This window comes from Narcine bancroftii, chromosome 4 (assembly GCF_036971445.1).
Source record: "Narcine bancroftii isolate sNarBan1 chromosome 4, sNarBan1.hap1, whole genome shotgun sequence".
NCBI classification, from domain to species: Eukaryota; Metazoa; Chordata; class Chondrichthyes; order Torpediniformes; family Narcinidae; genus Narcine; species Narcine bancroftii.
This window is the reverse complement of record NC_091472.1, coordinates 102,562,097-102,588,404: the sequence shown is the minus strand read 5'-3', so window position 1 is coordinate 102,588,404 and position 26,308 is coordinate 102,562,097. Positions and strand designations below refer to the sequence as shown.

Here is a 26,308-nt window from a genome sequence, read left to right as displayed (position 1 = left end):
TTCATGGTTCCAAATTGGTTCCAAATTTCCTTCAGAAGTTTAACTGCTTTCAAACCCAATATTGACAACAGAGTTCAGATATCTGGTAAACCAACCCAAGGTCACTGTGTCCAGGATACAGCCCCAAGGAGCTTCTGCAGTGAAGTCCTGCCCAGGAATATTTATTCTCTGACAACAATCATGTATGTTCCATAGTCTTGTAATCAATGAAGAAATCTCCCTTGGTTCTCGAATGCAGTTTTCACATCTCTGCTTAAAAGGAGAATCTAATTTTTAACTGCATAGCTGTTACTGCAAATGCTAGAATTCTGAAATATGAACAGAAACTGCTGGAAACCTCAGGTCAGTCAGCTTCTGACAACCAGGTCTAAGACTGTTTGAAATAGGAAAGAGGAAAACTAGTTTGCATTACCTTGCAGGGCAGGATGGAAAAGGATTGGGAAAAGAAAACATCTTTAATAGGGTGAGGTCTGAAGGATGTGTCCAGCAGGTCAGGCTGAGCTCATGGAGAGAAAAATAACTTAGGGATGTTCACAGATGGACATTGTACTGTTCTGACAGAAAGAGAAAGCAGCTTAACTGAAGCTGGACAATTCAATGCAGTCCACAGATGCATCCATTCATCACAGTCACATTGTCAATTCTAATCTTTTTATCCAGATCAAAAGGTGGAGCTACTGACATTAGCAAAGACCTAAGCTACACTTCTCCTTTTGTGGAGAAATGAAACGGTTTTTAATTCAGTCCTTCCTAGTGTGTCAGATTATGTTGTGTTTGTATTGTATATATATATGTTTTGGGGAGATAAATTGGGGCAGGTTTTTTTTTAGTGCAGGTCACATACAAACACTTCAAACAGATCTCATTTAAAATACTGGAGCTCTGCTCAAGCTAGACAGGGCAGCTCCTGGGGGCCTCTGCAAAAACTTTGGGGAATGCCCAAGAGACTTCACTAATGGATTGCTGTTTTGAAAAGCAACAGATAAAAGAGATTGGAGGAATAGTTTGGAGCTGCAGGCTGTCTGGGAGTATAGCTTGCTGTTCTAAGAGGGTCATGTGGTTTTGTCAAGCAGAAAGAGTTGAACAGTTTTTTCTCAGAGAGAGAGAGAGAGAGAGAGAGAGAGAGAGAGAGAGATATCGATTAGTTTTGTAGTGTTACAGTCAGTATCAGCAGCTGGGACTGGAACAAGACAAGTTAGAAAGCTTGTGGAAAAACCCCATTTGGAAGACAGGTTGTGAGTGTTCAGTTTGGTCAAAGCCTTTGTGGTTCATACAAGAGGAGAGGACTGGCTGCCTAATGTTTAACTTGAAATAAGAGAAACAAAAAAGAACTCTGTGGTAACCTGAAAGAAAGAAGTTATCATCTGGAAAACCCTGATGGGGCAAGTTTCTTCAGCAAGACACTGACGTGGCTGATTAAAAGGGATCAGTTTGTGTCCTGGAACAACAAATCTCTCTCTGAAAACTGACAAGAACCTTCCTGGGTGGTAACCATTTACCTTTCAAGCACCAAAGCCTGGTGAACTTCATAAATGTTAAATTCTGTGTACATATTAAGAATTGTCTGCAACCAGTGAACTTGGAGAATGAGAAGTGAGATTGGACTGTGAATCAAAGAACTTTTCTGAACTTACACACACATTGCATACACGGGTGCTTAGACTTAGAAGGGGGTTAAGTTAGGTTAGTTGAGTTAATAGTGATAAATTAAAGTGTGATCCTGCTTTCATGTTTAAAGATAATTAAAAACAACTTTTGTTTAAGTAACCATGTGTCGACGTGAATATCTATTGTTGCTGGGTTTTGGGGTCCTCTGGGCTCGTAACAATAGTCACTCAACTGAACACCAATGATTGCAAGAGTAATTCAAGTCATTACTTTTGCTGCCAATTTCTACTGTTCTCAGCTTCACCTAGTTCATCTCTGATACTCCCCTCTTTGCATCTCTCCTCCATCCAAGAAGATATGCTAGTGATAAACAGTCATTTCAAACCCAGACCTCCACAGCTATCTCAACTATACTTTTCTCCCCCCACCCCAACTCCCCACCCCCACCTAATGTAAGCTCTATTTCACTCTACAAGTTCCTTGCTCTATATCATGTTTGCAACGAGGAAACATTCTTCACAACTGCATTGGAAATGTCTTCCTTCTTCCCAGTTTCCACTCTTTTAAAGCTGATGCAGCCCATTGATTTCCTGCGCCTTTGCTCTCATTTCCTTTTGTTCAGGATGAGGAAGGGCAGAGTTTCTCGGTTCCTCAACTTCCACACCATGAGACTGTCAACATGTCATCCTTTGCAATTTCCACCAACTTCAACAAGATCCCACCTTTGGATGAATCTTCCTCTTTCAGAAGTTCACTCAGTTCTCTCACACCTCTCTGGTTTGCTCTTCCATCTTCACCAATCACTCCCCCCCCCCCCCCCCCATATAACAGCAGGAGAAGCAATATCTGTCCTTTCACATCCTTCCTTCCCACTACCCAGAGCCCCAGTGAGTTCCTCCAAGAAAAACAATTAGGGCACTTCTTCCAGTCCAGTAGACTGCATTCAGTGATTGAAATATGGTTTCCTCCATACTAGAGAAACCAGAGTAACATGTCTGCTTTGTGTAGGGGCAACTCAGCTCTCTATTATTTAAATGTTTAAATTGCAATCCCACCTTGATCTCTCTGTGGCTTCCTACCTTGTTATGAGACCAAAGGTAATATGAGATAGCACCTCACCTACCATCCAATTAAGTCTTTCAGGCATTACATACAATTCCACAACTTAAGGCAACTAATCTGTTCTGCAGCAGAACTGCCCAGTTGTGCTACAAGTTATCCATCAGAGAAATGCCCTCAATGTTACTCATTCCATTAACACACCCTGGCCTGCTGGGCATGAACTCTATCCTTAGGCATTTTGTGTTCTCACTCTCTAAAATAGTTCCTATTAATCAACCAGATGATTTCTAATCCCCTTACGGACAAGAGATAGCAATTCCTGCTGCTGGGGTTATTAAACAGAACAGAATGAAGGCCCTTTTTGAACAGAATGTAGAAGGACAATTCTTAAGGATTCAAACCATTTGTTTTGTTTTGATTTCCCCAAGTCTTTTCGGTGTCCCACCACATCCCAAAGATGCACTGGTTGGTGGAGACACTGAGAGTGAATCAATGTGAAATTACATTAACTCACCCCCATGGCAACCCTGACTTCACCCAGTCAATGTTTTTCCATGCCCCCCCCAATCCTCCCTGCAATTGATAAAGAACTAATTTCTTTCCTTTCCCAGTTGTGATGAAGAATCTTTGCAGTTTTGCTGAGTGTTTCCACTATTTTCTGCTCTTATATACTTTTGGAAACATTTCATATTTAGTATTCAAATAACCAAAGCTCTTTGCATTTGAGTTATTTATCAATAATTCCCTGCCCCATGATATTACCAGTGTGCAGTGAAATGGAGATTCGGATTCGAAAGGGGAACACAAGGAAGTTTACATTTGCAATGTATTCCTTACTTCAGTCGGGAACTCCTAAGCGGGAGTTAAATAAATCAAAACAAAGATGGAAATCAGACTTGAATATTAATTTTGGTGATAAAAAAAAGTCCGATCGATGTCAGGACAGCATAATCAATGCAATAAACAGAAGATGTAGATTGGTGCAATATAATTTTTTGCATCAGCTATAATTCAGTGGTTCCCAACATTTTTCTTTCCACTCACATACATACCTCTTTAAGTAATCCCTATACCATCAATGCTCTGTGATTAGTAAGGGATTGCTTAAGATGGGATGTGAGTGGGAAAGAAAGGTTAAGAATTACTGCTCTAGATCCAATTGTTACTGAAATATTTTACTTGAGAAAAATTGTAATTGGCCCCTTTCCTTTGGAGTTATGAAACTGTGCACATAATGAGTCAATTAGGTACGATTACAACAGTGGTTTTCAACCTTTTTCTTTCCACCCACATCCCACCTTAAGAAATCCCTTACTAATCTCAGAGCACTGATGGTATATGGATTACTTAAAGTGGAATGTGGGTGTTATCTATCGCCCACCAAATAACAATAGTTTAGTGGCACAGGAAATAAATAGAGAGATATGTGAGGCATGTAATAATGATACGGCAGTAGTCATGGGGGACTTTAACTTCCACATAGATTGGGAAAATCAAGTTGGTCGTGGGAGTCCAGAAGAGGACTTCATAGAATGCATCTGCGATAGCTTTCTTGAGCAGCATGTTAAGGAACCAACAAGAGAAAATGCTCTCCTGGATCTAGTGTTGTGCAATGAAATAGGTAGAGTAAATGATGTAATAGTCAGAGACCATCTGGGAAATAGCGATCATAGTATGATTGAATTTCTCATTCAGATGGAAGGGGAAATAGTTAATCTAAAACTAATATATTATGCTTAAACAGGGGTGACTACCATAGGATGAGGGAGGAATTGGGCAGAGTGGAATGGGAGCACAGGCTAATTGATGAAACAGTTGAGGAACAGTGGAAGATTTTCAAAGAAATATTTTGTAATGCTCAACAAAAATATTTTCCGGTCAGGAAAAAGGGCAGCAAGGGAGGGAAAAATCAACTGCGGTTAACAAAGGAAATAAAGGAGAGTATAAAATTGAAGGCGCAGGTGTACAAAGCTGCAAAGAGCAGTGGGAAACTGGAAGATTGGGAAAACTTTAAGAGACAACAAGGGGTTACAAAGCGGGTAATAAGAAATGGGAAAAAGGATTATGAAAGTAAATTGGCACAAAATATAAAAACAGAAAGCAAAAAATTTTATAAATATATAAAACGGAAGAGGGTGGCCAGAGTTAACATAGGACCCTTTAAGGATGAGAAAGGAAAACTGGTAGCAAAAATGGCCGAGGCATTGAACAAATATTTTGTGTCAGTCTTCACGGTGGAAGACAAGTCCAGCATGCCCAAGTGCGGAGTTAAGGATGCGAATGTAAGGGAGGGCCTTGATAAAATAGTTATTACAAAGGAAGTAGTGATGGAGAAACTAATGGGACTAAAGCCAGACAAATCACCTGCTCCTGATGATATGCTTCCAAGGGTTCTGAAGGAAATGGCAGAAGTTATAGTTGATGCATTGGTGGTCATATACCAAAATTCCTTGGATTCTGGGCAGGTCCCGGCAGACTGGAAGACAGCAAATGTCACGCCACTTTTTAAGAAGGGATGTAGGCAGAAGGCTGGAAATTATCTGCCAATTAGCTTGACGTCTGTAGTTGGAAAAATGTTTGAAGCCCTCATTAAAGATGAAATAGTGAAACTTTTGGAACGCAAGGGTTCAATCAGGCAGACGTAGCATGGTTTTAGAAAGGGAAGATCTTGTTTGACAAACTTGTTAGGATTCTTTGACGATATAATGGGTGTGGTGGATAGAGGGGAACAGGTTGATGTTGTGTATTTGGATTTCCAGAAAGTGTTTGATAAGGTGCCGCACAAGAGACTTATCAGTAAGTTACAGGAAAGTGGAGTCCGGGGAAGTATATTGGCCTGGATTGAAAATTGGTTGTCTGACAGGAGGCAGAGAGTCAGGATAAATGGGAGTTTTTCAGGTTGGCAGAGAGTGGTAAGTGGGGTGCCGCAGGGGTCAGTGTTAGGCCCAGAACTGTTCATCATTTACATTGACGACTTGGAGGAGGGGACAAAATGTGGTGTAGCCAAGTTTGCGGATGACACCAAATTGAGTGGAAGAGCAAATTGTAATGAGGATGTGCAGAGTCTGCAGAGGGATATAGTTATGCTGGATGAGTGGGCAAAGGTCTGGCAGATGGAGTACAATGTTCGTAAGTGTGAGGTTATCCACTTTGGCAAGAAAAATAAAAGAGCTGAATATTATTTAAAGGGTGAAAAATTACAGCATGCTGTTGTGCAGAGGGACTTGGGAGTACTTGTGCATGAATCGCAAAAAGTTAGGTTGCAGGTGCAGCAGGTTATTAAGAAGGCAAATGGAATGTTGGCCTTCATCGCTAGAGGAATTGAATTCAGGAGTAGGGAGGTAATGTTGCAACTGTATAAGGTACTGGTGAGACCGCACCTGGAGTACTTTGTCCAGTTCTGGTCTCCATATTTGAGGAAGAATATACTGGGTTTGGAGATGGTCCAGAGGAGGTTTACCAGGTTGATCCCTGGGATGAAGGGGTTGACTTATGATGAAAGATTAAATTGTCTAGGATTGTATTCGCTCGAGTTCAGAAGAATGAGAGGAGATCTTATAGAAACATATAGGATTATGAAGGGTATGAATAGGATAGATGTAGGAAGGTTTTTAGAGGTGGCCGGGGAAACTAAAACGAGAGGACACAGTCTCAAGATTCGGGGGAGTAGATTTAGGACAGAGATGAGGAAAAATAGTTTTTCCCAGAGAGTAGTGAATGTTTGGAATTCTCTAACCAGGGAAGTGGTTGAGGCTGCCTCATTAAACATATTTAAAATTCGGTTAGATAAATTTTTACATGATAGAGGAATTAGGGGATATGGGGAGAAGGCAGGTAGGTGGAGTTAGGTCATAAATTAGATCAGCCATGATTGTATTGAATGGCGGAGCAGGCTCGATGGGCCATTTTCGGCCTAGTCTTGTTCCTACTTCCTATGTTCCTATGGAAAAAAAAGGTTGGGAAGCATTGAGCTATATCTTACCCCACAGAAATTGCAAAAATTAAATTCTAATATATCGGATATATGTTTTAGATGCAGTGAATAAATGAGAATCTTTTTAAATTCCACCTGGTCATGCTCTAAGGTGAAACCTTTTTGAGAAAATTTAAGAATGTAATTAGACCAAATTATTGGGAAGTAGTTGCCACAAAGTCCAGAATTGTTTCTCCTAGGAAATATTGTGGACATGAGACCTAAAATGTACCCAAGTACCAATTAGAATTTCTTAAAATTGCATGGGCGTTGGCCAGGAAATGTTTTGTAGTTACTTAGAAGTCTGATTCCTTCTGGATATAGTTGTGTTCCCCTGGAGAAAATTACTTGTATGTTTTTGCAGGTATGGCAGCCATACTTGCAGAATGCAGGGTTGAATATTTAGGGACACTTATTCTGTTCCTGAGTTCTATGTTCTGGTTCTTTCCCTTATCTGAGATCTAGGTAAGAAAAGTAATAGACCCTCTGAAGTGGATCCTAGATCCTAACAGTTCCTCTTTCTTTCCTTCTTTTTCTTGCTTTTCTGTTTCTTTCTCTCTTATCTAGTTTCTCTTCCTTTCCTTTTTTCTATCCCAGGGTTTTGTTTGTGGTGGGGGAGGTGGGGGAGGTAGATGGGGCTGTTTGTAAATATTGACAACCAGTATCATCGATTTTTTTTTTCATTTTAATTTATGTATTTGGGTAATGGTTAATTCTTGATACATGTTTGACCACAAAATTAAAATAAAGTTTAAAAAAATAATTCCCTCCCCATCCTCTTCTACCAAACAAACTGCACAGTGAAAAGTTTTAGTTCTCCTTTTCAATGGGATTTTCATTAACTAGTTCCATCTCTCACACTACTACAGGGTCTTGACCCTAAACATTGAATATCCCTTTACCTCCATAGATGCTGCTGGACACAATTTTTTTCTTTCACCAGCAAACTCCTGATGCAAAATAAACCACCTGAACATGTGTGAATTTTGTATCAAGCCTTAGATTGCCCTCAATCACTTACGCTGCATGTAGAAAGGCAGGTGTTCCCACTCCCCTGCCTTTAATACACCCTGGCATTCTGCTCAGAAACCTCGAGGACGTTTTAGGGGTTGGGGCCTCAGAAGACTTTATTGTCACGTGGGTGTTCCAGATCTTTCCCAACCCATGAAGCAACAGAGAAAAAGTTGGCATCTGGTGAAGCCATAAAGCCAATAGAGCAACTGCCTCATAACTCAAGAGACCAAGTATCAATCCTGACCTCGGGAATTTTTTCTGTGGAATTTGCATGTTCACCCAGTGACTGCTCGAGTTTCCACCCACAACCCCAAGATATGCATATTAATTGGTTCCTGTAAACAGCCCCTGGTTGTAGAATTTGGGAGAAGTAGCTGGGAATGTGGTGATAACAGACAAAAGGGTTAGGGAACTGGATTACTCTATGGGCCAACACAGACTTAATAGGCTGAATGACCTCCCTTTATATTATGAGGATATATAGAAAATTTAAACACAACAGAGACTTTGAATGCTTGTGAATATCATCAGCTTAAAAATGACATAAGCATCATAAACTTTATGAAATTTGTAAACTTATAAAGAAAGTAAAACAATTATTTTTCATACATCTCAATATTCATCATTATGGCTTGGATTTGTGAACTAAGATTTTGGGAAGGGGGCTGTCCATGTCTGCTCCAGGCTCACGGGTGGCTGACAAGGCCAATGCGGGACAGACATGCCTGAACGCAGTGGCTGCAAGGTAAATTTTGTTCTGGGTTTGGTGCTCCTGTGTTATGGTTCTTCCTCCATCTCCTTTTGTCCTCAAAGCCAGCCCTACATGCGTTATCAAACGAGGAGGCAGACTGGTGAATGGTGTATCACCAGGCTGTGCGATCGGAGGGTAGAACATTGAGCCTCCGATCAATCTTCACAAAGATTGAAGAAATCTCATTAAATTCAGAAGAGTGAAAACTGTTCTGATAGTTATCAAAGCCTTTTGCAAATGGCTAATCTTCAACCAATGGTCTACATCATTTAAAAGCTGGGGGATTCCATCCACAAGGTAAGGATTGAGGGATTGCAGGAAGATTTCAATGTATAGGTAAAATCCAAATTAATCAAAATACAGGCAGAATCAAAAAGCAGCAAACTACAAGAACAGTGTGAAATAATCAAAAGGCAGTCATAATAATCATAGATATTAAAAATAAAAATAACCAAAACCCAAAATATTGGAACTGAAGCATTGATCCAAATTAGTGGAAACAAAATCATTCTCAAGCCAGCAGAACAATCCAAAATCACTTAATCATGAGTACAACTTAAAATTCACCAAATCACATGAGAATCTGATATATTTAAAACAAATCCATTCTAACTCATACCAATTTCCATTAATAAGAACATTTGATCAGGAGGCCATATGATGCATAGAAGTTATCAAATGTAATATAAACTTGTTTCCAAAATGCTATAAATCTAACAATGTGTTTTGGATTTTTTGAATGCTCGAGGCTCCACATCTCTAATTGAGAATTCCAAAGGATTCATCTTCTGGATGGATATTTCTCCTCATCTCTGATTAGCCAACTCTTTAGTATGAGCCATATGACCCTGATTTCCACATATCCTTGACAGGGAAGCTTCCACCCAGCATTTACCCTGTCAAACCCCTTCAAAAGTTGTTCATTTCCAAAAGATTGAAACTCCAGAGCAGAGATCATACCCTGTTGCAATGGAATCAATTTAGTGTGCCTTTATACTGTCTTGCTCACATGTATATTCTTCATTACGAAGGGAGACCAGGCCCAGGCACACTATTACAGCTGTGGTACTGAAGCACTCATTATAACTGAAGCAAGATGCCTTTCCCATTGCATTCAAATCTTCCTACAATAACAGCCACATATTGTTTGCCTTACTGATTGCTCACAGAACTTGTGCATTAACTTTCAGTTTTTTTATAAATCAGGATATTCCAATTGTTTTGAACCCAATATTTTTTCAAACTATCACCATTTCAATATACTCCACCTTTCTATTCTATTTCAACAAAGAGAATGGTGTCATGTTTTACCATGCACCTTGTCCTTGCCCATTCATTTTCCCCAAAAGTCTTTCTGCATTCTCTTCACTGCCCACATCACTTACTTTCTATCATAGATAAATTTAGATACATTACACTTGATCTCATTGAAGGGCTCAGCCAACTAGTCACAGGCTTCCAATGTGTCTATGTCCAGTTAATCCCTAATCTACTTTCTGAATTTTATTGAACCCTCATTCCATGGCAGAATATTACCCTCAACACCAAGTGCTCTCATTTTGTTTCACCATCTCACAAATCAATCCTGTGCTTTGACTGACATTGATCACTCTTCAAATTTTGAATACCTTCTTCCTCTCGAGCAGCTCCCTCTTCTATAACTAGATAACTAGAGTGGGCATTCCAAAACACACACAAATGCAAACGTGTGTGTGTGTGTGTGTGTGTGTGTGTAAAAAAAACCATGTCCTCCTTTGGAATGGCCACCCTCACCCACAGTCCCCTGAAATGACCCGTTATTGCAATTCACACCTCGTGCTAATCCCTCAGTTTAGACACTGCAGCCCTAGTGATTTTGCTTTCAGCTGCCAATCCCAGAGGTATCGAATTCCTCTTCCAAATCCCTCTCCATGTCGCTTTCCTATTTCAAGATGCTCAATGTCTCTCTTTCATCAGAACTTTGGGATTCTACTTTTGTGTGCTTCAAGTACCAAATTCAATGAGGTTATGAAACATAGGGGTAGAATAAGGCATTTGGCCTGTCAAACCTGCTCCACCATTCACATCACGGCCAGTGACAGACAAATAAACATTATGGGCAAGATAAACTCAACAAGAGTTTAAGAAAACGGAAAAATATTTAGTATTAATCAAAACTCAAATTCTGGAGGAACTCAGCAGGTCTCGCAGTGTCCATAGGAGGTAAAGATATAATACTAACGTTTCAGGTCTGAGACCTTCCTCAAGGTATGGGAAGCAGCAGCCAGTGCCTGAATAAAAGATATAGCAGGATGAGGAGTACAGACCAACAGATAATTGGATATGGAAAAGAGGCCAGGAGAGAGGAAAGGTGAGAATTGATACTGCTATTCAGCACAGAAGTCTGAATACTCCGGAGATTGCCTGATCTCAGAAATTAATAGACTCAGTCCTGGTCAGTACTTCGAGGGGAGATTGCCAAGGAGGTGCTGTATGTTTCTGTGAGGGGCGTTAGACAAAGTGGCGTCTCTCTAGCCATTTTCAGGTGCTCAGACGCAGATAATGCGCTAGCAGACGCGGCTAGGGGAGTGCAGCTGGGATGTTCAGGTGGCCGTGGAGAAGACCAGCTCCTGTGGACTGTGGCCATAGTCCCACTGCTGCTTTCAGGTGCAACAGGTGATTCTCGGAGCCGGAGATTATACCTACAGGAGGAGGGTTAGGTAAGTGCTCCTCCTGGCCAGGTTCTCCACTTTCAGGTGCAACAGGTGATTCTTGGAGCCGGAGATTATACCTACAGGAGGAGGGTTAGGTAAGTGCTCCTCCTGGCTGGGTTCTCCACTTTCAGGTGGTCTCCCGACAGCAACATAGGGATAGAGTATGCAGCTTTACATCAGGGTATTTTGGCCACCTAAAAGTGCCTTCTGTCTGCCTTGCGGAGGACAACGGTTAAAGAATTTCATGTATGATACATTCTAAATGCAGTATCATGTGACAATAATGGAACCTTTACTATTACCATATCCATTAAAAGTGGAGGGAAGGGGGGGGGGGGGTCGGGTGAGGATATTGTATGCAATATCTTCATAATTTTCTGGTGAGCTTTCTACTCTTTGGAGGGGAGTCACCCTCAAATGTTCCACAATTGCTCCTATGGTCATAGTTTAAACAGGAATGAACAATTTCGCAGGCCCACACGAATACCTGTGTATTTTCTTTCTGAGCAAGAGTGGAAAGACTGCCTTAAGACTCAAAGCATTGCTCATTTATTAATTCAGAACCCTTGGATTGCCCCAGATGATCTAGTTTCCACCCACCACATCACGAGTGTACTGACAGTGGAATTTTCAAGGAGAGCTTTAATTGCTCTCTGCAACAAATGGAAGTTCCCACCCATTTTATAATGAGCCCAGGATCATCCTGGAGCCAAAGAAAGAAATGCAAGACACATCCCTCAATGACTGTTGCCCTGGTAACTCTGTCAATTATCATCATGACTGCTTTAATTGGTTACGTTGTCAGGGCCCACATTAACCCTAGTCCTCTTTGTCAACCTCAATCCACAACAATTGCCGAACTGTCACATGGCAGACACCATCTCCCCAGCCCTACACTCTGCCCAAGGGGACTAAGATAAAAAGGACACTTATGTCAGATTCCTAATGATTGACTCAGCTCCTTCAATACCGTAGTCCCAAACAAATTCAGCCCTAGATCCCAAAAGCTCCTTAGACAACTTTCTCATTAGCCAGAGGAAATTCAACATGTCCCAGAAGTCGTTCACCAACCTTTACAGATGTATCAGAGAAAGTATCCCATCCAATGTATCACAGATTGGGACAGGAACTGCTCCACTGAAAATGCAAGCAACTGCAGAGAGTTGTGAACAGAGCTCAAGTCCCTTCCCTCCATGAACTCTGTTTATACATCCTGTTGCCTTGGGAAAGCTGCCAACACATTGAAGGAGCTATCCCTCCCCAGTCACACTCTCTTCCCCCTTCTGTTGGGCAGAGAATACACTAGCACAAAAACACGAAGTTGCAGATTCAAGACCAGTTTCTTTCCAGCAATTCTTTTTCTTTGGCTTGGCTTCGCAGACGAAGATTTATGGAGGGGTAATGTCCACGTCAACTGCAGGCTCATTTGTGGCTGACAAGTCCGATGCGGGACAGGCAGACACGGTTGCAGCGGTTGCAAGGGAAAATTGGTTGGTTGGGGTTGGGTGTTGGATTTTTCCTCCTTTGTCTTTTGTCAGTGAGGTGGGCTTTGTGGTCATCTTCCAAGGAGGTTGCTGCCCGCCGAACTGTGAGGCGCCAAGATGCACGGTTTGAGGTGATATCAGCCCATTGGCGGTGGTCAATGTGGCAGGCACCAAGAGATTTCTTTAGGTAGTCCTTGTACCTCTTCTTTGGTGCACCTCTGTCTCGGTGGCCAGTGGAGAACTCGCCATATAACACGATCTTGGGAAGGCGATGGTCCTCCATTCTGGAGACGTGACCTACCCAGCGCAGTTGGATCTTCTGCAGCGTGGATTTGATGCTGTCGGCCTCTGCCATCTCGAGTATTTTGATGTTGGTGATGAAGTCGCTCCAATGAATGTTGAGGATGGAGTGGAGACAATGCTGCTGGAAGCGTTCTAGGAGCCGTAGGTGATGCTGGTAGAGGACCCATGATTCGGAGCCGAACAGGTGTGTGGGTATGACAACGGCTCTGTATACGCTTATCAAATGGATCTCTCCCTAGTATGGTAAATTATGACATCCATGGACTGTTTTAATTGTACATTTTTCTATACCCTATACTTTGTCTATATCTTTCACTCTTGACTTACTGTAACACCACACCCTGCACTTTTTGTTTTATTATTGCACTGCCTACTATACTTAAGTATGGGTTGACTTGCTTGGATAGCATGTAAAACAAAGTTTTTTGCTGTCTACATGTGACAAGAAACAATTACTTCATACAATACATCTTGAAGTTACTCTTGTTGGTTGACATGCTCCAAGTAAAATAAAAAAGAACGTACCAGAAGATGGAAAATAAAACAAATCTGAGTGACAAGTGTTGATGGGATAGTGAAGGAGAACACTTTGTTGGGAAATATATGGAAAATTAGCATTGATGGAAAGACTGAAATCCAGAGAGAAAAATGTAAGGATAATAGAATCCTTCCCATGGGACATCGGTCCCATATCGACGTCGGTCCCTTCACACTTTTCGACAACTTCCTTTGAGAGTCTTACTTTTAAGCACCATTCCAAATCATCTTCATATTCTTTAACTAATTGCCTCACTCAGCTTCAGTGAAATGTTCCACTCTTTCAATTTCCTTTCTGTCCCTTTACTTAATACCTTCTTCAAACTCATCTTCACTGAAAGGGCCATTGCTATACACTTTGCAATTCCCTACAACACATGCAACACTAATTCTAACCCTTTATCCCAGTGGTTCTCAACCTTTTTCTTTCCACTTACATACCACTTTAAGTATTCCCTATGCCATAAGTGCTCTGTGATCAGTAAGGGATTGCTTAAGGTGGTAGGTGAGTGGGAAGGGAAGTTTGAGAATCACTGCTCCAGACCCAATTGTGACTGAAATATTTTGCTTGAAAAAAATTGTCAATGGCCCATTTTCTTTAGAGTTTTGAAACCGTGCATAGAACTAGTCAATTAGGTACGATTAAAACAGTGGTTTTCAAACTTTTTCTTTCTACCTACATACCACCTTAAGGAATACTTAAAATGGTATGTGAGTGGAAAGAAAAACGTTGAGAACCACTGCTCTATCCTAAGAGAAGAAATATCCTTGGTTCTGTTCGTAAATCCACAAGCCTCCATATATTGAATACATCAATGAGAGAAGGTAAACAACATCATAAAGCACCCCAATCAAGGAGGAGTCACGTGATGGAGTAGTGGCCGGACGGTGAACTCCAGCCCTCTCCAGGAAAGTCGGGAAAAACAAAGGAAAACACAAAGGCACAGAAATAAAAGTTACAGAAAAGTGAGTATAAAGGTGGAAAGAAGATGGTGACAAAAAAAGAAAAATCGAAAGCAACGGTAAGAAGAGAGGAAGAGAAGACAAAGGAGGAAAAAGGTGAAGGCCTTACCTGTCCGAAGAGGCCCGCTGCGGAGAGAGAAACCCGCTCCCTCAGGTCGGTAAATAATGGACTACAAAAATGGCTCGCAGAGCCGAGTAAAAGTGCGCAACCGCGCATGCGCGATGCGAATGAAAAAAAACACACCGACGGGAGGGGGGACCAGCTGGGGAGTCGATCTCCACAGCCGGCAACGACAGCTGCAGAACACCTGCAGCAAGAAGAGACCACAGAAGACAATAGAAACAAGAAAGAAGGGGAGGAAAGGGCACCAAAAAAACAACAGATGGTCAACCCAGAGGAAGAGGAAGAGGAAGAGTACAGGGAAATAGAAGAAGAAAAGAAAGGCAAGGTAAAGGATATACTTGCTCTTATTAAAGGATACATGGAGTCATTTAAAGAATGGCAAACACAGGAATTTAAGGATTTAAGAAAAAGAATAAACAACACAGAAGAGAAAATAAATAAAATGGAGATGACCTTAACAGAAATGGGAAAGAAAATGGACAAGATGGAAGAGCGGGCAGTAGCAGCAGAAATGGAGGTAGAAGACTTAAAAAAGAAATTGGAGGAATCTAATAAAAAAACTAAAGAGACACAAGAACTACTAGCTCAAAAAATAGATACAATGGAAAACCATAACAGAAGAAATAACATAAAGATAGTGGGCCTTAAGGAAGATGAAGAAGGCAAGAATATGAGGGAGTTTATAAAAGAGTGGATCCCTAAGACCCTAGGATGTCCAGAACTACAGCAAGAAATGGAAATAGAAAGGGCACATAGAGTATTGGCCTCTAAACCACAACCACAACAAAAGCCAAGATCTATTGTAGTAAAATTCCTAAGATATACTACAAGAGAAAAGGTACTGGAGAAGACAATGGAAAAAGTAAGAGAGGGCAACAAACCACTGGAGTATAAAGGGCAAAAAATCTTCATTTATCCAGATATAAGTTTTGAACTCCTAAAGAAGAGAAAAGAGTTCAATACAGCAAAGGCGATTTTATGGAAGAAAGGGTATAAATTTATACTAAAGCATCCAGCGGTATTGAAAATATTTATTCCAGGACAACAAAACAGACTATTCTCGGATCCAGAAGAAGCACGAAAATTTGCAGAACAATTACAAAAATAGACTGAGGGAGGAAGACGGGTAATGAGAGTTAAAATGATCACGATTGATATGTATGTGGGTAAAGACAAAAATAGACTGAGGGATGAAGACGGGTAATGAGAGTAAAAATGATCACGATTGATATGTATGTGGGTAAAGAGGTATAAGAGTGAATAGAGACAATGAGCATACATGAATGTATCTGTACTTAGAGGAAAATATAGATAGTATAGACAAGAATTAATAAGGGAAGGTAATGGAATAGAGAGAATAAGGAGGGAATTAAAAGAGTGACCTTTGTGACATATGAAAAGTGAAATCTTTTCTGGGGGAGGCGGGGTGGGGGGAAATAGCGGTCACTGCAAAATCAGTTGACGCTTGCGAGTGGATTCGCAAATCCAAATGGAGAGGGGAGATGTGGTTGTCCGACAAGGGATAAAGGACAACTCAGGAGGTGAAGGGGAGATTGGGGATAAATAAGATAGAAATAGGAGAATAAGGAAAATGTTGGATGTTGTAGGAATGTTGTCTTATAAAGAGTTGAAAATAAGAAAACAGAAATGGAAAAGGAGGAAAGGTAATGATGGAAAAACGGAAAGAGAAGATAAACAAAATATAAAAGGGCTACGCTGAACTATATGTCTTTAAATATTAATGGAATACATAACCAAATTAAAAGGAAGAAACTACTAAATTTAAATGAATAAATGTATTCCATTAGAAAAAATAACATATAGGTTAAGAAATAATATTGAAATATTCGAACAAGTATAGGAGCCTTACATTAAATACAATAGCGAAAACCTACCGGGGACAAACAGTACCTAAGTTGATGGAAGGAGAAGGAAAGAAAAGAATGGACTCAGTAGAATTTCTGGTGTAATTTTGTTGAATGACAACATTGTCTGACTGGCTTAATGCAACCTAGATTGTATACCTAAAATGGATGAGAGGGGGGGGTGGGGGGGTGGTTTGGGAGGAAAGGGGGGGGATGGGGGGGAAGAAAAAGTCACTGTATATGTGTGAAAAAGAAATAGTGTATATCATGGCTAATGTGATTTATGGTGTGAAAAATAAAAAAATTAAAAAAAAAAAGCACCCCAATCACTGGTAACAATCTCTTCTCACTGCTGCAGTTAGGCAAAAGGAATGGAATCCTGAAGTCCAGGTTCACAAAAAGTTTTATTTTCCCCCCAACAGCCATCAAGTTCCTGAACCTCTCTGTACCACTCTCACCATAAATTACTCTGGGACCACCAAAATGCCCACTGCACTATCAGGACACTACTAATTTTTCTTACACTACAACCACTACGAATATTTATATATTTATTATCTATATTATCATATACTGTTCCCATGCTGCATCTCCAAATTAAATTAAAATTGAAAACCTCACACTTGTCCACCAATCTTTGCACCATCTGCAAACTTTCTAACCCACCTACCTATTTTTTCATCCAAGTCGTTTATATATGTTATGTCTTTGTGTTACTTGGGAGGCTTCTTAATTAACTTAGAGATGCAAGATTCAAATAATAGAAGAGATTTTACTTACTTATGCCTTCCACCATCTCAGGACACTCTTCACACCACTCCTATACATATACATACGCCCCACAGTGGTGTACTACAGTGACTATAGTGAGAAGGGAGTATTCTTACGTGGTTACAAAATAGTTTGCATTATCCTGACTATATAACAATATACATCACAGTTCTCTGTATGTAGCATTCAGTCTCAGACTATTTAAATCATCTGTTTTTTCTCTTCTCCCTTCCAAAGTGAATCGTTGCACATTTCCCTGTATAATATTCCATCAGCCACATTTTTGCCAGGAGACAACCTACTTTGTCCCTTAACAAATTTTAAGCTTTCAATCACCAATAACTTTCATGCCCCTCTTTGTATCATCAGAAAACTTTGGCACAGCACACCTGGTCCCATTGTATGCAAAAATGTCAAAATGGGCACAATAACTTCAGATGCTCAAATCTGAAACAAAATAAATCAGCTAGAACATCTCAGCTGGTTGCGCAACATTAATGTAGAAAAAGAATAATTGACACCGACCTGATCATCAAAACCCACGACGTTGACCATTCTCTTTCTCTCACTGCTGCTATTTGACCAGCTGAATTCCTCTGAGATATTTTTCTTTGCAAATAATTAAGGGGTCCTACTAGTTACAGTTTGCCAGCCTAAAATTGACCTATTTGACCCCTCTCTCTTTTGCCCATATGAACATATTATCTTTGAACATGGGTCCTTATCTTTTTGCAGTAACTGTTATTCTCAGTGGACTGCACCTATAGATATATATTTTTAAACAGGCCTTGGTGCTCAAGATTTAGGATGGTCAATTTCAGTGTAATTGTAAAGTGAAACTGAACATTACACAATCTCAAGGAAACATCCCCAATGTTTTGGAAGCACTGTCCGTCCTTGTGATAAAGCAGAAGATGGCTTTGTGAAGTATACTGCCCTGTGGATCTATTCCAAGGCTGAGCAAAATGACTTCCAGTAACACAACCATCTGACTTTATGCAAAACTGTCAAACAAGAGTTTCTCACATTCCCGCTAATTTTGTTACAACTGCGACTCCTTTATGTGCAAGTGGAGTCATTCTCAGCTCATCTCTGCAATTCAACACTTAATACTTTTCAACAGGCCTTTGAACTTACTAGGGCTCCAAAGGAGTGGTGGCACTCCTAGAGAGTGAAGGGGAAAATTAACAAGTAAAGTGTGACAGAAAATGTAGATAAAAGCACACAGCAAATCCAGAGTTAGTTAAAAAAAAACTGTCATAAATCAAACCTTAACCTCTTTGATCACTTCCTGTGGATCCCATGACTACAGATACCTGCAAGTTGAGTAGTCCTGGCAATAACCCCAACCATGCAATGGTCATCGGTAAGTTTCGCTGAATAGCATTGTGAGGTCGTGTTAATGATTGAGAGTGGATTGAATGGAATGACAATAGACAATAGGAGCTGGAGTAGGCCATTTGGCCCGTCGGGCCAGCACCGCCATTTTAGATCATGGCTGATCATTACCATCAGTACCCCTTTCCAGCCTTATCCCCATAACCCTTAACTCCGTTACCCACAAGAGTCTTATCTAACTCTCTTTTGAACATAGTCAGCGAATCTGCCTCTACCACCCTCTGTGGCAGAGCATTCCACAGATTCACACTTCTCTGGGTAAAAAAATGCTTTCTCATCTCCGTCCTAAAGGGCCTACTCTGTATTCTTAAACTATGCCCTCTAGTCCTCGTCTCCCCCATCATTGGGAAAAAGTAATCAGACTTCACCTTGTCTATCCCCCTGATGATTTTATATACCTCAATCATGTCCCCCCTCATCCTTCTAAACTCCAATGCTGACAGAACCTGTGACCAATTTCCCACTTAGTGAGCAATCTTGGTGTTTTGTAGCTGTAATGTGCATTTTGGACAGGGACATGGCTGGTTCCAGAGGTCTTCAACACTTTTCTCAGGGGGTACAGCCTTCAATTATGCCAGAGCTTTCAATCCTTTTCAGACATTACTAGAATGCCTTCTGTTCAATGCCCACCACTATTTACTGGACGTGCAGACTTTGACCCGATGCAATGGTTGTTCACTTGTTCAGTTTTCCTGTGCCATGTGCTTTTACATGCTTGTAGCTTTGACATGTGGCTTTGCCAGGTTAGAATTTTTTAATTAATATGCAGCATTCTTCAATGGAGACTTGTTTCTAGCATGAAGGGAATGGTAGTTTGAAGGATATGCTAATCCATGAGGTTAGAAATTATGATGGTAAACAATTCCAACACTGCTGGCCTATATTTAAACGAGAACAAGAGAATCTGCAGATTCTGGGGTCTAGTGCAATGCACAAAAGTGCTGGAGGAGGTCAGCAGGTCACACAACATCCATAGGAAGCAAAAGACAGTCATTCCGTCAGGCCTGAGCACTGCATCGGTATGGCGAAGATCAGGCAGACACCCAAATAAGGTAGGGGAAGATGGAGGAGTGGGGAAGGAGAGGAGGTGGAGTACAGGCTAGCAGGTGATAGGTGGATACAGGTGGGTGGGGAGAAGGCAAAGGGCTAAGAAAGATGCTCTCTGCTAGGAGAAGGAAGGGAAAGAGTGCTGAACGAAAGGAGACAGAGGAATGAGTGGACACAGGAGGGGTTAATGGAAATTAGAGAAGTCCCATTTTGATACTGCCTGGTTGGAATCAGCCTAGGCAAGATACAACATGTTGTTCCTCCAATTTATGAGTGGCCTCGACTTGGCAGTACACGAGGCCATGAACAGTGTGGTAGTGGAGTATGGAAATGAAGTGGTTGGCCACTGAAAGGTCTTTGCTGTTGCAGTAGACAGAGTGAAGGTGATCAGCGAAGCAATCCCTTCATGTTCATCCAGTCTCCCCTATGCAGGGGAGGCCACATCAGGAGAGCATTCAATGCAGGAAACGACCCCTCCAGATTCACAGGTGAAGTGTTCCTTCACTTGGAAGGACTGTTTGGGGCCCCAAATGTTAGTGAGGGAGGAATGAGACCTGCTGAATGGTGGTGAGGTAGAAGGTGCATGTGCAAGTTGCATTTCTTGCAATCACTGGGGCAAGTTACAGGGGCAACTAGTGGGAAGAAATAAGTAGACAAGGGAGTTGCAGAAGGAGTGATCCCTAAGGAAAGTTTTTTGGTCCTAAAACTCACCCAACTTCTGAAGCTGAATATTTATGTTTCAGAAACTATGCAAAGACATTTCTAACTTAGTTCAAAGGGAGAACATTGAAAATCCATTTTAAGGGTAACAATTTTTATTGCACAATAAGATTCTTCTGGAGGTTTGAACAGCAATGAGATAGCAATATCATGCAAGTTAATTGGATTTGATAAAATCTGACATAATGCCATTAAAACAAGACCATTGTACCAGTAAATCAAATTAAGCTCCCAAGTGACCAGAAAAAAAGCTGTGCTAACCAAGGAGCTGCAAGGAACAGGTTGAGACTAAATTCACAAATAACCAGGAGCAAGCACCCAAAATTAATGTGGATCATTGAACAATCAGGAGAAAGTCTGTCAAACATTACTTTACTCTTGGAAACAGATGTTTCCAAGTCTGCACTGAGCAATGTAATGATAACATTTTTCAGTCTGATGATTATCGTACAAGGGAGAGATAAACACAAACCTCCAGACATCCCTTAATCTTTTGAACAGTTAGCCTGAAAGCACAATAGATTAGATTGCAAAGACAGTCATCATTGTTCCTATTGGTGACTTTTCTCTGAGATGCAGCATGTTGTGTGAGGTAACAAGTGGAAAGAACATCCACTGAAGCAAAGCTGAAGAAAGGGACTCAGATATGCTTGCTTGCGTTGATGAGCGGCCCAGGTTCGAATCCAACGCTGTCTTTAAGGAGTTTATTTGTTTTCCTCGTGTCTGTGTAGGTTTCCTCCAGATGCTCTGGTTTCCTCCCACCTTTCAAAACGTATAGGGGTTGAAGGTTAGTTGGGGCATTTATAGGCAGCACAGATTCATGGGCCAGAAGGGCCTGTTAGTATGTCCAAATTTAATTTTTTTAATTAAAACTTTAATTTAAAATGTAATTATAAGGTGCATTTTTAACAATATAAAACTGATTAGAAGAAAAAAAAATGGTTAAGTGTGTGATTTTAAGAACTCTGTGATCCCAAAAAAGAGAGCAAGTTATTGATGAATTAGATTGGGTTAGGGGAAACTATTTATTTGATTACTTCTACAGTTTAGAATCCTTCAGGATAAATTAGTTCTGAGTTCTGAATGATGGGATATAGTTTGCAATGTAGAACAGTGTCAGTGAGGAAAGGTTAAAAAGCGCTCAAAAATTCCAACAATAACCATATAACTGTTTACAGCACGGAAACAGGCCATGTCGGCCCTTCAAGTCCGTACCGGTTCACTTGAACAACTCCACTAGCTCCTCTGCAAACTCCTGAAGAAGGTGCAGTTTGTTACCGGTTTGTTTGACTTGGTCGTGCACTCGTCGCGAAACACCATGCAGGCGCAGTTTGCAACCTGATAACTTGGCCAATCGAGGCTTCTTCACCGTTCAGTAAAATCACTTGCTCCAAACCTTGAGCCTAGACCACAAACTGACACGTTCAGCGCTCACCTGCTCAAATTCTGTCCTCTCTCGCTCCAAATCACCTACCTGTCTCTGGAACGGAAAGATACCAACCAACACCACCCCCCACCCCACCCCCACCACCCCGCCCCCGTTGTTGTGTTGTCCCTCAACACAAATCTCACATCTGGGGATCTTTGCTTTCTCTCAAGAGAGAAAATGGGGAATAAGTCTGAAAAACTGCTTGTAAACTCAACTGGATACATTCTTACACTTTCAGATTAGATCCCACATTTTGCTAATTTACAGAAATGACTAGGGCTTCAGAGACCTCAAGATTCCATTGATTGTCATGTGCACAAAATGCATTTGCCCTGTAAAAGACAGACAAAGAGGCCACACGAGACCAGCACCCACTCTCAAGAGGTGGTTAAGAGACATTGAGAGCCCAAGCATCCTCTGCTGTCACCATTTTTCCCGAAACCTCTGTAGGCTCATGGCCTCCTGTCCGGTCCAGTGGTGAACCAGAGCTCCAGGCATCCAAATAACCCTCCCCAGCCCCTGGTAATGAACGCATGATTCAGAATCTATCAGTGCCCGAAACCCATAATCTCAAAGGTCTTCCAATAACCACTGGCTGAAAGGCTCATTTCCCAGAGGCACATATGCACAAATGATCATGCAATGAGATGGACCCTGTGCCCAGCGACTGGAATGTCTGGGATCTGCTAATGACAAACCGTTCAAGGTATCACACTCAGGAAATGATGGTCTGTTTTAAGGCCAGGATGAGTTTTGGAAAAACACCTCTAAAGGACGAGATCAAATGGGGCAATCGGAAGCTTAGAAGGCTCCACAAATTCTCTGGAACACAAGAAGATTGTAAACAAGATAAACTCTTTAACCAGTGTGAAATCACCCATTTTGCAATACAATATAGCCAAAGAATATAGATAGAGGTACTTTTCCTTTTAATTACAAATAATTTCCAACATAGTCAAAAATTATCCACAGATATTTTTTGCTGAATTATCAAGACTTCTAAGTAGCAGAGCAGGTTGCAGTAATTTAAAGTTTATTATCACCTGATTGTCCATATGCAATCTGACAAAACAGTGCATCTCCAGACCATGGTGCACACATAAAAAGACACAATACATAATAATCCCATAAATAATCAAAATAAATGTATATAAATATTCTGGAATGATTTACTCTGTTACAAGATACTGTTCATCATCTCTCAGCCTGCAGGAAGAAACTATTTCCCAGCCTGGCAAGTCTGATTTTGAAGCTCCTGAACCACCTTCCTGATGATGTTTGTTAAAGATAATGTGGGCTGGATGGAAAAGGGTCTTCTATAATTCCCTGAGCCCTATTTAGACAGCACTCCCAGTAAATAGAGGAAAGGGAGACTGCAGTGATGATCCTTTGTATTGATTTCCTGTCCGATACCAAGCAATGATGCATCCAGCCAAGACACTCTCAATTGTTCTCGTGTAAAAGATTAAGATGGGCCCAGAAGCGTTGTCCTTCTCAAACTCCTGAGGAAAAGTAGCTGCTGCTTCATCTTCCTGACTAAAGTGGGAGTGTTGTGAGTCCAGGATAGGTCATCCCTTGTAGGCACGCCAAAGAACTTTGTTCTCTATACTCACTCCACGACAACTCCTTTGTCTTATTCGTGTGGAGACTTAATGATTCTGATGGAACTGAATCTGGCAGAGCAGTTGTGAGTCAGTAGCATGAACAGTAAGGGAATGAGTACACAGCCCTGATGGGGCTTGAGGTTTTGCTCCCAACCATCAAGGTCCAAAATCCAGTTGCAGAATGGAGTGCTAAGTTCCAGCGAGGACAGTTTATCCACCAGCCTCTGAGATATGATCATGTTGATCAACAAGCAGACATCAATGAACAACAGCCTGGTGTATGAGGCATCATTCTCTAGGTAGGCCAGGTCAGATGTGGAGAGTCAAGGCTATTGCATCATCTGTGACTTGTTTTGATGGTTGGTAAACTAGAAAGGGTCCAATATCACTGGAAGGTGCACTTTGATGCTCAAAGCACTACATGATTTTAGGTGTCAGTGTTTAGGGTTAGGGTTACCATCGCCCTCTTGGGCACCAGGATGATGGTGGTTGCCTTGAAAATTGCAGGGACAGTGAACTGCTTCAGTGAGATGTTGTAAATGTCTGCTACAACCACCAAGTAGCACAGGCCTTTAGTACTCGACCAGGTACGTTACCTGGTCCTGCTGCTTTGTGTAGGTTCATCCTGGAGAGGATCTTCCTCACCTCAGCCAGTAGGTAGGTCTCTCGTGTCCAAATAAAAAAAAAACCCAAGTTAAAGCCTGTGGTGCAGAAATTAGCAGCTGCTTTTCCAATATTGTAATGATGAGTCAACTTACAAGTAACTTCATGAACTCAAAGATTTTAAGTAACCTGAGCACGATATGGTTAGTTCTAAAATAGTGTAAGTCTCTTTTTTTTCCACTTGAGCATCCTGATGTTTAACTACTGTCCAGCTATACAAGCTGAATACTGTTAATAATCAATGCCCATTGTTTAAAGGCATTCAAGCCTGAATTGAACAGGCTAGTTTCTGGCTGGCAAACAAGCCTTTGTCACAAGTAACCACAGAAAATGTACTGGTTTGCCCAAGAATCATGTCCATGCCCTTCAGCATTAGAGCTTTATGCTGGTAATACTATCTTTTCATTTAAATTCACAAGGGCTTTTGTGTAAATTGAACAGTGACTTAAACTACTTGCAATTACAAACCTCAATGTGTGATGAGTGCATCTCAGATTCAGGACTGATCATACATTAAGCAAGCTGTCTAATTTGCCATTAAGGGGGGGAAAAAAAAATCAAACAATCAACAAGTTTAAGGAAAAGAATGGGTTAAAACCAATGGATGCTCAGAGTAGAATTTGCTCTATATTAAAAAATGACAGCAAAACAGTGAAAGGGGCTGAAATTCAGAAGCACATGTCATTTGTATTGTTATTGCTTCAGTTTGCATGAGAGTAGAGACGGGAAGATGAGAGGGAGCTGAGGCTATTACTACCATCTGGCTGGACTTTGGAAAGTGCAAAACTGTCATCAACATTAGCAAGTTTCAACAACTTTATGCAGATCAGAGGGACAGAATCTCAGTTCCCACAAGAATTCACTAGCTGATCCAACTCAGAAACAGACCCTTTGGCCCACTGAGTTTGTGCAAACCATCAACCACCAATCCCACATTTATCCGATTATTCTCATCTACGCTATCCCCGCCCGCACCCCCCCTTCCCCCGCCCCCGCCCCCGCCCCCGCCAAGATTCTACCACTCACTTACACATTGGTGACAAATTACTGTGAACTTCGCAACCCGCACATCTATGGGCAAAGTGATTTTTGGCTTCTGATTCAAACAAGCTGTGATTGACTCTCCACAACACTTCTTGTGGGAGTGGGAAAAAAAACTTTTGAAGTGGGGGACATCTTGACATCTCTCTTGTCAAGCCCATAAAAGCCGCTTTCAGGAGGCCACAAAGCCCAACTGTAAAGTTGCACAGAATACTCCTGTATGGCTGTCAGGTGGCCATCTGAAACCGGAGAAGCCGACCAGGAGGGTTACTCACCTAATCCTTCTCTGAGAGGTATAACTATCCTGCTCGGTGTATCGATTGTAGCAGTTGAAAGCAGCCGGGCTGCCAGGGGGCGGGCTGCTGATGTCGCGGAGACGTCGTCAGCCATCAACTCCTGAGACAAGGAAGCCAGGCTAAAGTAGACTTCTTCAAATTTTATTTCACACCCTCTTCCGCTGCCGGTCTCCCCCCCCCCCCCACCCGCCCTCGCCCGCCACCGGTCCACCCCACCCTCTCCCACTCAACTCCCGTTGCCGCTGCCGATCTCCCCCCAATGAAGAAGTGAGACCATCTGAGTTGAGGTTTCCTGTGCAAGACCATGCTTGGGGACTCCCAGAAGGAATATTTAAAATCCCTGTCAAAGTTAAAAGTTCATTGAACTGGTGGACATTATTGGCTGTTCGGAAATTAGCTAAGGTACAGGATATTCAAACTAACAGGATGTAACTATTTGTGTCCTTCAAGAATCTGTGTTAGGCCTAGAACAAGGCAATGAATTGATAAATAATGGATGAAAAGTCACACATGCAAGAACACTCGAGATAAAAAAAATGAACATCATTAAAATACCAAGGTAAAACACAAAAGTCTGCAGACATGAAGGGGTTCGAACTGACAAGAAAATATTCAATTCACACAATGGGCATTTCAGTTGTGTGTCCCAAAATAAAAACTTTCTAAATTGTGAAAAGTTAGAAATTGTGAAATTTCTAAGAGATCAAGACAACCTTGACAAAGAGACTCTAAATATTTTTAAAATGCCACTGTTCACAATAACTGAAAGGGCGAATGGAATACTAAAGAACACATCTGGATGAAAGTAGACAGGGGTAGGGGAAGGGAGTTGTGATGCAACCTCAGGAGAACACATCAGCAGTAATGTGGGCAGTTCTGTGCACCCCTTAAGAAGAATGTACTGCCCTTAAAAAGAGTACAATAACTGTTTCTATTTGTCCGTTCCCTGCACCCATTTCTAA

At 41.4% G+C, this 26,308-nt stretch overlaps 1 protein-coding gene across 3 annotated transcripts in view; it reads right to left on the bottom strand.

Annotated features, from left to right (window-relative positions):
- Nucleotides 1–26,308, bottom strand: part of sash1a (SAM and SH3 domain containing 1a) — a 202,604-nt gene that overhangs the window by 110,456 nt on the left and 65,840 nt on the right. The gene's annotated exons all lie outside the window — the stretch shown is intronic.